Genomic DNA, 10,143 nt, shown 5'->3' with positions numbered 1-10,143 from the left:
CTACCTTTGTTAAGTGACTAAATCAGCAGAGGGATGTTGAGTTTTATCCTCTCCTCTCATGCACATGTGAACTTGCCAACTTCATATGTTTATAGGTTTAAAACTACAGAACTTACCAATCTGATTTGTTTTAATGTTATAATTTTTACAAAACAAACCAAGTATTAAATTTTTAGCTTCAGCTTTATGAGTTATCCAACTTCAACATTACTGAAAGGCAATAAGAGACTATATTAAGAAATTGTAGCAATGGTATAGGCCCATTACTAAATGGAGATGGTAAAATTGTTCATAATGCAGAAAAAAGAAAAAAAAAAGGCAGAAGTGTTCAATAAATATTTGTTCTGTATTTAGAAAGAAGCGGAATGATGATGTATTTTCCAGTCCATTAGTAACGGAGGAAGTTAGACTATATCTACTAGGGATAAAGATTTTTAAATCAACAGCCCTGGATACCCTGCACCCAGGAATCCTAACAGAGCTGGCATAGAACATAAGAATGGCCATACTGGGTCAGACCAAAGGTCCTATCAAGCCCAGCATCCTGTCCTCTGACAGTGGCCAATGGCAGGTGCCCCAAAGGGAATGAACAGACAGGTTATCATCAAGTGATCCATGCTCTGTCACCCAGTCCCAGCTTCTGGCAAACAGAGGCTAAGGATACCATTCCTGCCCATCCTGGCTAATAGCCATTGATGGACCTACCTTCCATGAATCTATCCAGCTCCCTTTTGAACCCTGTTATAGTATTGGCCTCACAACACCCTCTGGCAAGGAGTTCCAGAGGTTTACAGTTCATTGCATGAAAAAATACTTTCTTGTGTTTGTTTTAAACCTGCTACCTATTAATTTCATTTGGTGGCTCCTTGTTCTTGTATTATGAAAAGGAGTAAATAACACTTCCTTATTTACTTTCTCTATACCACTCATGATTTTATAGACCTTTATCATATCCCCCCTCAGTCGCCTGGCAGAGGAGATGTCTGTATCACTTACGAACATTTTTAATAAATCTTGGAATATCAGCGAAATTCTAGAAGACTGGAAGGGAGCTAATGTCACAATATTCTAAAAGGGCAAACAGACTGACCCGGGAACGACAGGCCAGTTAGCTTGACATTAAGACAGGGCAAATTATAAAAGATTGTATAGGATTCAATTAATAACAAATGAAAGGATAGGAATATAATTAACGCCAGTCAACATGGTTTTACAGAAAACAGGTCATGTCAAGCCTACCTGAAAAACCTTGAAAGAGGGACCACAGTGAACAAACAGAACCTGAGCTCCCAATACGAATGGCAAAAAAGGCTAGTGTGATTGTTGGATGTACAAACAGGGAAGAAGTAAGTAGGAATATGGACAGGATTTTGCCTGTATATGCAGCACTGATGAGACCGATACTAGAATGCTGGGTACAGTTCTAGTATCCACATTTTACACAGAGTGTTAAAAAATTAGAGAGGGGGATAAGAAGAGCGACAAAAATGATGAAGGGCTGGAGAAAATGTCTTACAGTGAGAGACTTACAGAACTCGATCTGATTAGTTTATCAAAAAGAAGACGAAGAGGTGGCTTGATGGCAGTATCTAAGAGCCTTCATGGGGAGAAAATACTAGGTACTGAAGAGTTCTTTAATCTAGCAGAGAAAGGCACAACAAAAAGCAATAGCTGGAAGCTGAAGCCAGACAAATTCAAACCGGAAATAAGCCATAAGAAGTTTTTAACTGCAAGGTTGATTAGCCACTGAGTGGTAGATTCTCCATCTCTGCCTTTCTGGAAGATCTGAATTAGCCAAACAAACCCAAGTTACTGGGCTCAATACAGGGGTAACTGGGTGAAATGTAATGGCCTGTGATATACAGGGAGTCCTCGGATTTACGACGCCCAATTTATGTCAGACGACACTTACGACACTTTTCAATTGACTGCCCGTTTCACCCCCACGATGCTTGTTTCGCCCTTACGATGCTTGATTTGCATAAGTTCGCTTGAAATCACCTCCTAGTTACGTTATACAGATGCTCCCCGGGTTACGCAAGACCCAATTTACGCAAATCCGCACTTATGGAAAAAGTTCCGTAAGCTAGAAATAAGAGTTTTTTTGAGGGCGGGGGGGGGCGGGGGGGCGGGCGTGGCTGGGCATAATGGTCGGGTATACTTTTCCAACTTACGCAAAATTCGACTTACGCAAGGCGTTCCAGAACGGAACAATTGTGTAAATCGGGGACCGTCCGTACTGGGAGGGAGCGGGAAGGGGTCGCTTCTGATTGGCTTTGAGGCAGCAGGGTAGCTTTTTGCCGGGTAGGGTTGCCACTTGTTTTTGATTGACTAAGCTTGGGGCTGAGAGCCAATCAGAAAGCTTGAACAGTGATTGGCTGAGGCTCAGCATGTGTGCAGTTTTCCCTGGCTTTCTGAGCAGCATATGTGAGTTTATATGTTTATCTGAATGCTGTTTACAAAATACAGTGTACAGTAAATACACTGATGTTGCAACATTAGTCATCTATAATTCATTTAGTACAAAAAACTGGGTTACTGTGGTGAAAATAGTGTATCAAGCCTTAGTTCAGAAACCAATCCCCCCTTCATACCATTGATTCCTATTGGAAAAGCAGTTTCGACTTACAACGCAATTCTGAGGAACCGATTGTGTTGTAAGTCCGAGGACTCCCTGTACAGAATGTCAGACTAAATGATCTTCTGGACTTAAACGCTATGAATTTTTGAACCTATGAGATACTGAGACGTTCTCATGCCCATTCATCTCAGAGTCAACAACATACCATATGTGACAGTGATGCTTTTAGTTTTTGTATAAAATAATCTACTAGGAAATGAATTGCAGATAATGAGTTCATTTCTGCTTGCCACTGACCTAGTCTGGATTCACACCAATGACCTAGTGATGAAAAGTCTCCTTCCTAGATATCAAAACAAGCTCAAAGTACCAGCTGAACATCAGCCTGTGCTTTAATTCCCTATAGCCATACCACCTCATTTGCATGTCAAGCTAACGTACCGAGTATTTTAGCAAGACAAGGTGTGTGAGGTAATATCTTTTATTGGATTACAGCCTGTGGGTGAGACAAGCTTTCAAGCTACACAGAGCTCTTCCTCAGGTCCAGGAGAGGTACAGAGATGTCACAGCTAAATACAAGACGGAACAGACAACTTAGCATAAGTAGTTAACACATATTCTAAGGGACCATTCAAGGTGACAGTATTTTAGCATCTATTTGTATCTACAGGCTTCCATGGGAATGTACACACAAACTCCTGTTAAAAGCTATTTCTCTTATTTAAATATCGGTGCTCTCATGTGCAAGACAGCAATTAGACAAGGTGAGTGAGGCAATATGTTTTATTGGACCAACTTCTGCTGGTGAGAGACAAGCTTTGGAGTTCACACAGTTCTTCAAGCCAGAAGAAGAGCTCTGTGTAAATTCAAAAGCTCATCTCTCTCACCAACAGAAGTTGGTCCTATAAAAGATATGACCTCACCCACCTTGTCTCTAATATTCTGGGACCAACATGGCTACAACAACACTACATACAAGAGAGCAACTGTCTTTTTGAAACAAGGCTCCCGAATATTTAGAAAGGCTGTTAATTTTCTAGCTTTACAATTGTTTAAGTTACCTTACTGTAAAAGGATTTTAAAGAAAACATCACTATATAATATACTAAGTGTTGTACTTCCAAGGGAATGTCTAATTTAAAATTATCTTGATAAAACAAAAATTTTGGACCAACTAGTTGCAGATCAACAAGTGTCACAGCACACGAGGCCATTATTAAAAATAATCTAAAAATAACTCCTAGTTTCCAGAGAGAAGGGAATACTAAAAAGTCACACACACATATCCCCTACAACTTTCCATAGGCAAGGGCAGGCGACATTTCCAAAGTAAACGCCAAGTATACAAACACTGTTATATGGTCTATGTCATCAGTATTGAGAGTGTGAAGATTTACATCCCTCTTAATATCAACTAGGAGAGTCTTTCCAGAAAAAATGAAAAGTTGGCTGTCCTCACCTCTTTTTCTGAAACAAACACAAATATCTATTTACAAAACACATTCTGAAAATTCCAATAGTTATGCTAGGTTTCAGAGTAACAGCCGTGTTAGTCTGTATTCGCAAAAAGAAAAGGAGTGGCACCTTAGAGACTAACCAGTTTATTTGAGCATAAGCTTTCGTGAGCTACATGCTTATGCTCAAATAAACTGGTTAGTCTCTAAGGTGCCACAAGTACTCCTTTTCTTTTTGCGAATAGTTATGCTATGAGACAAGGATCACTTGTAATGAATGTCACCAATGGCCTTGAATAAGCTCACAACTGTATCCACTGTTGAGGCAACAAGAAGTTCAAGATGACATCCCTTCAGGGAGATTTGTATCTCTGTATGTACTACTGAGTCTCGGTATTCTATTATTTGGTAATCTATGCACAGAGTAATCACAAAGTCTGAGTCAAGTCTTTATGAGTTAATCTTACAAATCATTTCCAAGAATGTACACTTTTTTTGTTTTGAAGAAGTGAAGAGAAAGAAAGCCATCTGTGCCCTCTAGTGGGCACCCCCACTATACAGTGAAAATATCCCAGGCAGCAGCTAGTTACTGTAATATCAAATACTAAGAAAGCAATCACATGAGAACATTGGGTCATTGGCAACAAATCATCAGGATACAAACACCTGCCAGTGATCTCTTAATCTGTACTATGGAAGCAATCTTGTTTGCTGTGATGAGTAGGCAAACAACCTTAGGGTACATTTATACCGCAGTAAAAGACTCGTGGCATGGCCGAGCTGGCCAGGGTCAGCTGACTCGGACTCACAGGGCTCAGGCTCACAGGACTAAAAATTGCTGTGTAGACGTTCGGCTCTGGCTGGAGCCTGAGCTCTGGATCCCCGTGAGGGGGAGGGTTTGAGAGCCTGGGCTCCAGCACAAACCCAGATGTTGACACAGCAATTTAACAGTCCCACAGCCCGAGCTGCGCAAGCCAGCCAGCTGACCCAGGGCAGCCATGGGTGTTTAACTGCTGTATAGACATACCCTAAAAGGTAAACCAAAGTCACTGCTAAAAACAAAACTGGTTTGTAATTTTCTAAAGGACATTGGCACAGTTTACAAAAATTAGTGTGGTATTCCAATAAGATTTTAGACAAAATTTGCACCTCCATGAGATCTTGAGATATGTGAGCCATAGACATCCTGATTTCTCTGCCAAAGCAAAGAACCATCACAAGTACCAAATGCAATGGTCTGAAAGAACTAGTCAATTGTAACACCTATTTTATAAACTGACACGCATTAACAAATTTATTGTTTGGAATGCAGAGGTTGGGGTTTTGTTATACAAATCCAACTACAATCTAAAACAGTAGTGATGCTAAAATACTACATTTGTAGACCTACTCATCTGATTCAACAAGTGAACAGATAAACTAACAATTGTAATCAGCTGGAACAGTACTGAAAGAAATAAATGAACTGACTTGTCACTCTCGGTGTACAAGCTGTCGTTCACGATGTGTCATTTTGAGAACTTTAAATTTTTCATTTGAACTTAAAGAACTTATTGGACAGATCCTGAGCTCAGTTACTTTGGTATAAATCTGAAGGAACTCCAGTGAAGTCAATGGATTCACATTAGTTTCAACAAAATAAAATCCAACAGAAGGACGCAAAAATTAAAGAAAAAAGTTAATGGAGAGGGTGCAGCAATCCCAAACCCTCCTTAGCCATCTATAAACTCAAGGCAGGAAAAGATGACCTCTCAAAGGAATATGCACCTGGAAACTGTCAGATGTTTTAAAATACTTTGTATACATTTATAGTACCAGGTGTGATTTTAATCCTCCCTCCCACATTTGCGTTCTCTTTTCTATGGTACGTGTGATGTCACTAACTCTTAGAAACAAAGATATCCACAGCTCAGACTTCTTAGGGAGGTGCAATAGTTTTGTTAAAATACCGTAAAGCCTCACTAATTTGCACCAATCAGAAGATCCATCATGAATCACAAAGAGTACAATATAAACAACCAGGGACAATAACTGATAACTGTAGTTTTGCTGTTGACATTTAGATCATAAACTCCAAGGGGAAGAAAGAACATGGCTTCCTATATGTTCTACAGAATGTAATTTCAGTACTAGTAAATGTAATGTATATTTTCTAATGATGACGTCACGGTACTATAATACACACACAGCCACACCACAGCATTCAAATCTGAAAGATAAGTAAAAGACAATTTTTTGCACAGATTACAGTATGTGTAATATGTTTTACTATATGGTGTGTTAGTTGATTTTAAACATGCCCTATTTTTCTGTTCTAGAATCCTGAAAACAAGTTTTTAACTTTAGTAACACGTCTTACATTTACCATTAAGAGAATGCTTTACCCACTCAAACCAAGGTAATCTAAATTTAAGTGTTGGGGACACTGGGCATGGCCACTAGGTAACTCGAGGGGATGGAAGACCACGAGTGTCGATGAAGCCGCCTCGCACTAGGCCCAAGTGTCCTTGCGCCCCCCCGCAAGGCCAAAAACAGGGCAGATATGGAAGAACAATGCTGAATAAAGCAGCTTTATGTATGGTTTAACAGATGGTACAGAGAACAAGGGAACTAGCTGGTAACTGGATTGGCTGGCTATATGGATACTTAGGGCAGCTTGCTATTGGAGAAGTATGCTGAAGAAAGGATGTATAAAAGCCTGTGTAACTTCCTGCTTTGTGTGCAGGATTTGAGATTCTATTTTCCCTGTACCTTGTTTGCAGCTGCAAATAAACTTTTCTGCTTCTCCACCCCGTTGTGATTATTGGGTGACGCACACCGGGCAACGAACCCCTGCTGTTGTTCGCCTCTGGCACTGGGTGCCGGCAACATAAGTTTATGAAAGATATCTCAATACCCTGAAGTGTGGGTCATGTTCACCTTAATTAGACTGTAAACTCCTTGGGGTAGGGGCTGTCTTTTCAATATACGCCTAGCACACTGGACCCTCAAATAACATGTGTTAAGGGAATTAGTGATGATAGCTCATTTTTAACATCTGTAAACAGTCATTTTATTGAATGATATTATACATTTTAAAACTAGTAGGCTTGTATAGTTTAAGTTATACACAGTTTATGTGCTTGTTAGCTGAAGCTACCCCCTTTGTCTTTCACCACCACCACATTAGACTTTAAATGTAAGCAAACAAACTACAGTAGAACCTCAGAGTTACGAACACCAGAGTTATGAACTGACCAGTCAACCACACCCCTCATTTGGAACTGGAAGCATGCAATCAGGCAGCAGCAGAGACAACCGAGCCACCCGCCCAAAAAAGAAAGAAAATACAGTATTATGTTAAAGGTAAACTACTAAGAAATAAAGGGAAAGTTTTTTTAAAAATGACACGGTAAGGAAATTGTTTCTGTGCTTGTTTAATTTAAATTAAGATGGTTAAAAGCAGCATTTTTTCTCCATAGTAAAGTTTCAAAGCTGTATTAAGCTCCTGTTCATAACGTTTTGTTCAGCGTTACAAACATTTCAGAGTCATGAACAACCTCCATTCCCGAGGTTCTACTGTATGTAAAAAGCCACTGAAATACCAGTCCATAAATCAGTTGAGAGATTGCTGCTGATGACAATTTACTTATTTATAGGAATGTATATGGCTATGACCATATAATTTAGCCTCACAACAGCCCCATGAAGTGGGAAAATAGCCTCATTTTGCAGATGGGGAAACTGAGGAAAAGGTCACTTGTACATGTCCAGAGTGCAAGTTTCTGACAGACAGGAAGAGAACACAGATCTGACTCACCGTCCTGAAATTTACCCTCAGTGCCATCACATTCCTGCCAAGGTTCAAGCCATGGTCAATCTAGCTGCTTCTGAGTTATTCAGAGTAGTCATACAAATCTGGATTTGCTTCAGAAGTTAAGTAACATTACCCCTTTTTCACCCAACCAGCTGGTCAAAGTCCGAGGCCCTGGGATGTTGCAGCTGGCAGTAGAAATTGATGGAATCTGATATTTTCTTTTATGCAATCTTCTTTATTTGCAAGGAATGTACAGAGCACTGCTTCTCCAAACAGAGGAGGAAACAAGAACCACTGGAGCAGTTTCTTAGCTTACAGCCCCAAGGTTTACACACACACACACACACACACACACACACACACACAGTCCAAAAGCTTTTTCTTAGGAGGGGGCTGTGATTAATCACTCTTACGAAGTCAACTTGTGCCTCCACTTGAGACCTGGAGCGGCCCTTGATGAGCCAGTCGTAGAGGTACTGGAACACCTGTACCTGCCGCCTGCGCAGGAACATGGCCACGACTGCCATGCACTTGGTAAACACTCGAGGTGCCGCTGACAGGCCCAACGGGAGGACTATGACTGGATAGTGGTTGCTGTTCACCACAAACCTGAAGTATTTTCTGTGGGGCGGAGTTATCGCTATATGAAAGTACGCATCCTTCAAGTCAAGTCGAGGATGGCTTACCAGTCCCCTGGATCCAAGAAAGGGATGATGGAGGTCAGAGAGACCATGTGGAACTTGAGTTTCTTTATGAACTTGTTGAGTTCATGTAGGTCTAAAATGGGCCTTAGCCCACCCTTGGCTTTTGGTATTAGGAAATACTGGGAATAGAAACCCTTTCCCCTGAACTTCTGAGGAATCTCTTCCACCGCTCCCAGCAAGAGAAGCGAGTGCACCTCCTGTATAAAGGAATTGCTCATGCGGAGGGTCCCTGAAGGAGGACGGGGAACGGGGGTGGAAGGGCAGGAGGGCAAAGAACTGGAGCAAACAGCCCCTTTCTACCGTGCATGGTACCCAGCAGTCCAATGTAATGCAGGCCAACGCAGGGTAGGAAGGGGATAGTCATGATGAGAAGGTAAGGCGGGATGGATCCAGTTCCTGAGCTGGTGTGCCGTCCTTGTGCGCGCCTTCAAAAGGCCTGTTTCTAGCACAAGGGAGGCTTGGTCTGGCCAGAGCCCTGTCCTGAGGACAGATGCAGCCTCTTCCTGCAACCCCAATTCCTCCTCCGGGAAACGTCCTGTCGGTTTTGCTGGTAAAACGGCAGAGGAGGCTGCGGTCTGAAATGCCTATGCTGTGTAGCGGGGAGGATGTATGGCCAGGGGCTTGAGGGTGGCCCTCGAGTCTTTTAAATTGTGCAGTCTCCTGTCAGTCTTTTCAGAGAATAGGGCCTGACCTTCAAAGGGTAGGTCTTGAATGGTCTGTTGGACTTCATGAGGAAGTCCAGAGACCTGTCCACCCTGGGATCGGAATCCTCTACCAGCGCCTCTGCCTGGATCCCCAGGTTCTTGGCCACCCTGCGCAATAACAGTTGCAAGACCCTGCTATCCTCCAAGGCCGGGGCCACTGAAGTGCCTGTAACAGCTCATCTGGGGAGGATGAGGACGAGAGGACAGCACATGGCCTTGGACACTGCCCTCGACACCAAGTGGGTCATGTTGTTCACTGGGCTGCTGAATCGCCAGCGCCAAGGTGGTTGCCGGAGCCGAGTACAGAGTGGCAAGCAGAGGTATTGGCATCATCTCTGGTGCCAGCTGCTGCGAGGGGGCGAAGGATGCTGACACGACCAACGTTGACCTGGATCTCAAAACCTGGGACTGAACCTGGGCTTGATGCTAGTCCCAGCGAGTCCAAAAGGGCCACTGAGCTGGTGGTTGCCATTGAGGTGGCCACGGCGCTGGAGGAGGCTGGCATTGTCGCCCAGATCTAGACCTCCTGCTGCTGGACCTATCTGAACAATAGGACTCCACCTCAGACTCCGAGGTCTCCGAAAAGGAAGACCATGGAGGAGCAGTACTGGGTGGTGCCGATGAGCAGTGTCGGGCCTCTGGAGATTGGTGCGGTCCCCCTATGTGAGCGGCCGGCATCGGCGAGTGGCGCAGCGGAGATGGGGAGCGGTGTGACATCATTACCAGCTTGTCCCTAGATGAAACAGATGGCCGGGTTATCACTGGTGCCTCGTCCTTCTGTGGAGAAGGCAGTGCAGTCAGGCGAATAAGGTCCTGCACCATCTCAAAAGTTTAGCAAATGCTCAAGGAGCACTCAAAGACAATAAGGCCATTGCAGAGAAACTAAATGAATTCTTTGCATCAG

General features: G+C 42.9%; 1 protein-coding gene across 1 annotated transcript in view; it reads right to left on the bottom strand.

Moving 5' to 3' along the window:
* ATP13A3 (ATPase 13A3) overlaps window positions 1-10,143 on the bottom strand; it is a 122,876-nt gene that overhangs the window by 99,804 nt on the left and 12,929 nt on the right. The gene's annotated exons all lie outside the window — the stretch shown is intronic.

This window comes from Chelonia mydas, chromosome 9 (assembly GCF_015237465.2).
Source record: "Chelonia mydas isolate rCheMyd1 chromosome 9, rCheMyd1.pri.v2, whole genome shotgun sequence".
NCBI classification, from domain to species: Eukaryota; Metazoa; Chordata; order Testudines; family Cheloniidae; genus Chelonia; species Chelonia mydas.
The sequence above is the reverse complement of the archived record's forward strand: the minus strand, read 5'-3'. Positions and strand labels throughout refer to the sequence as shown.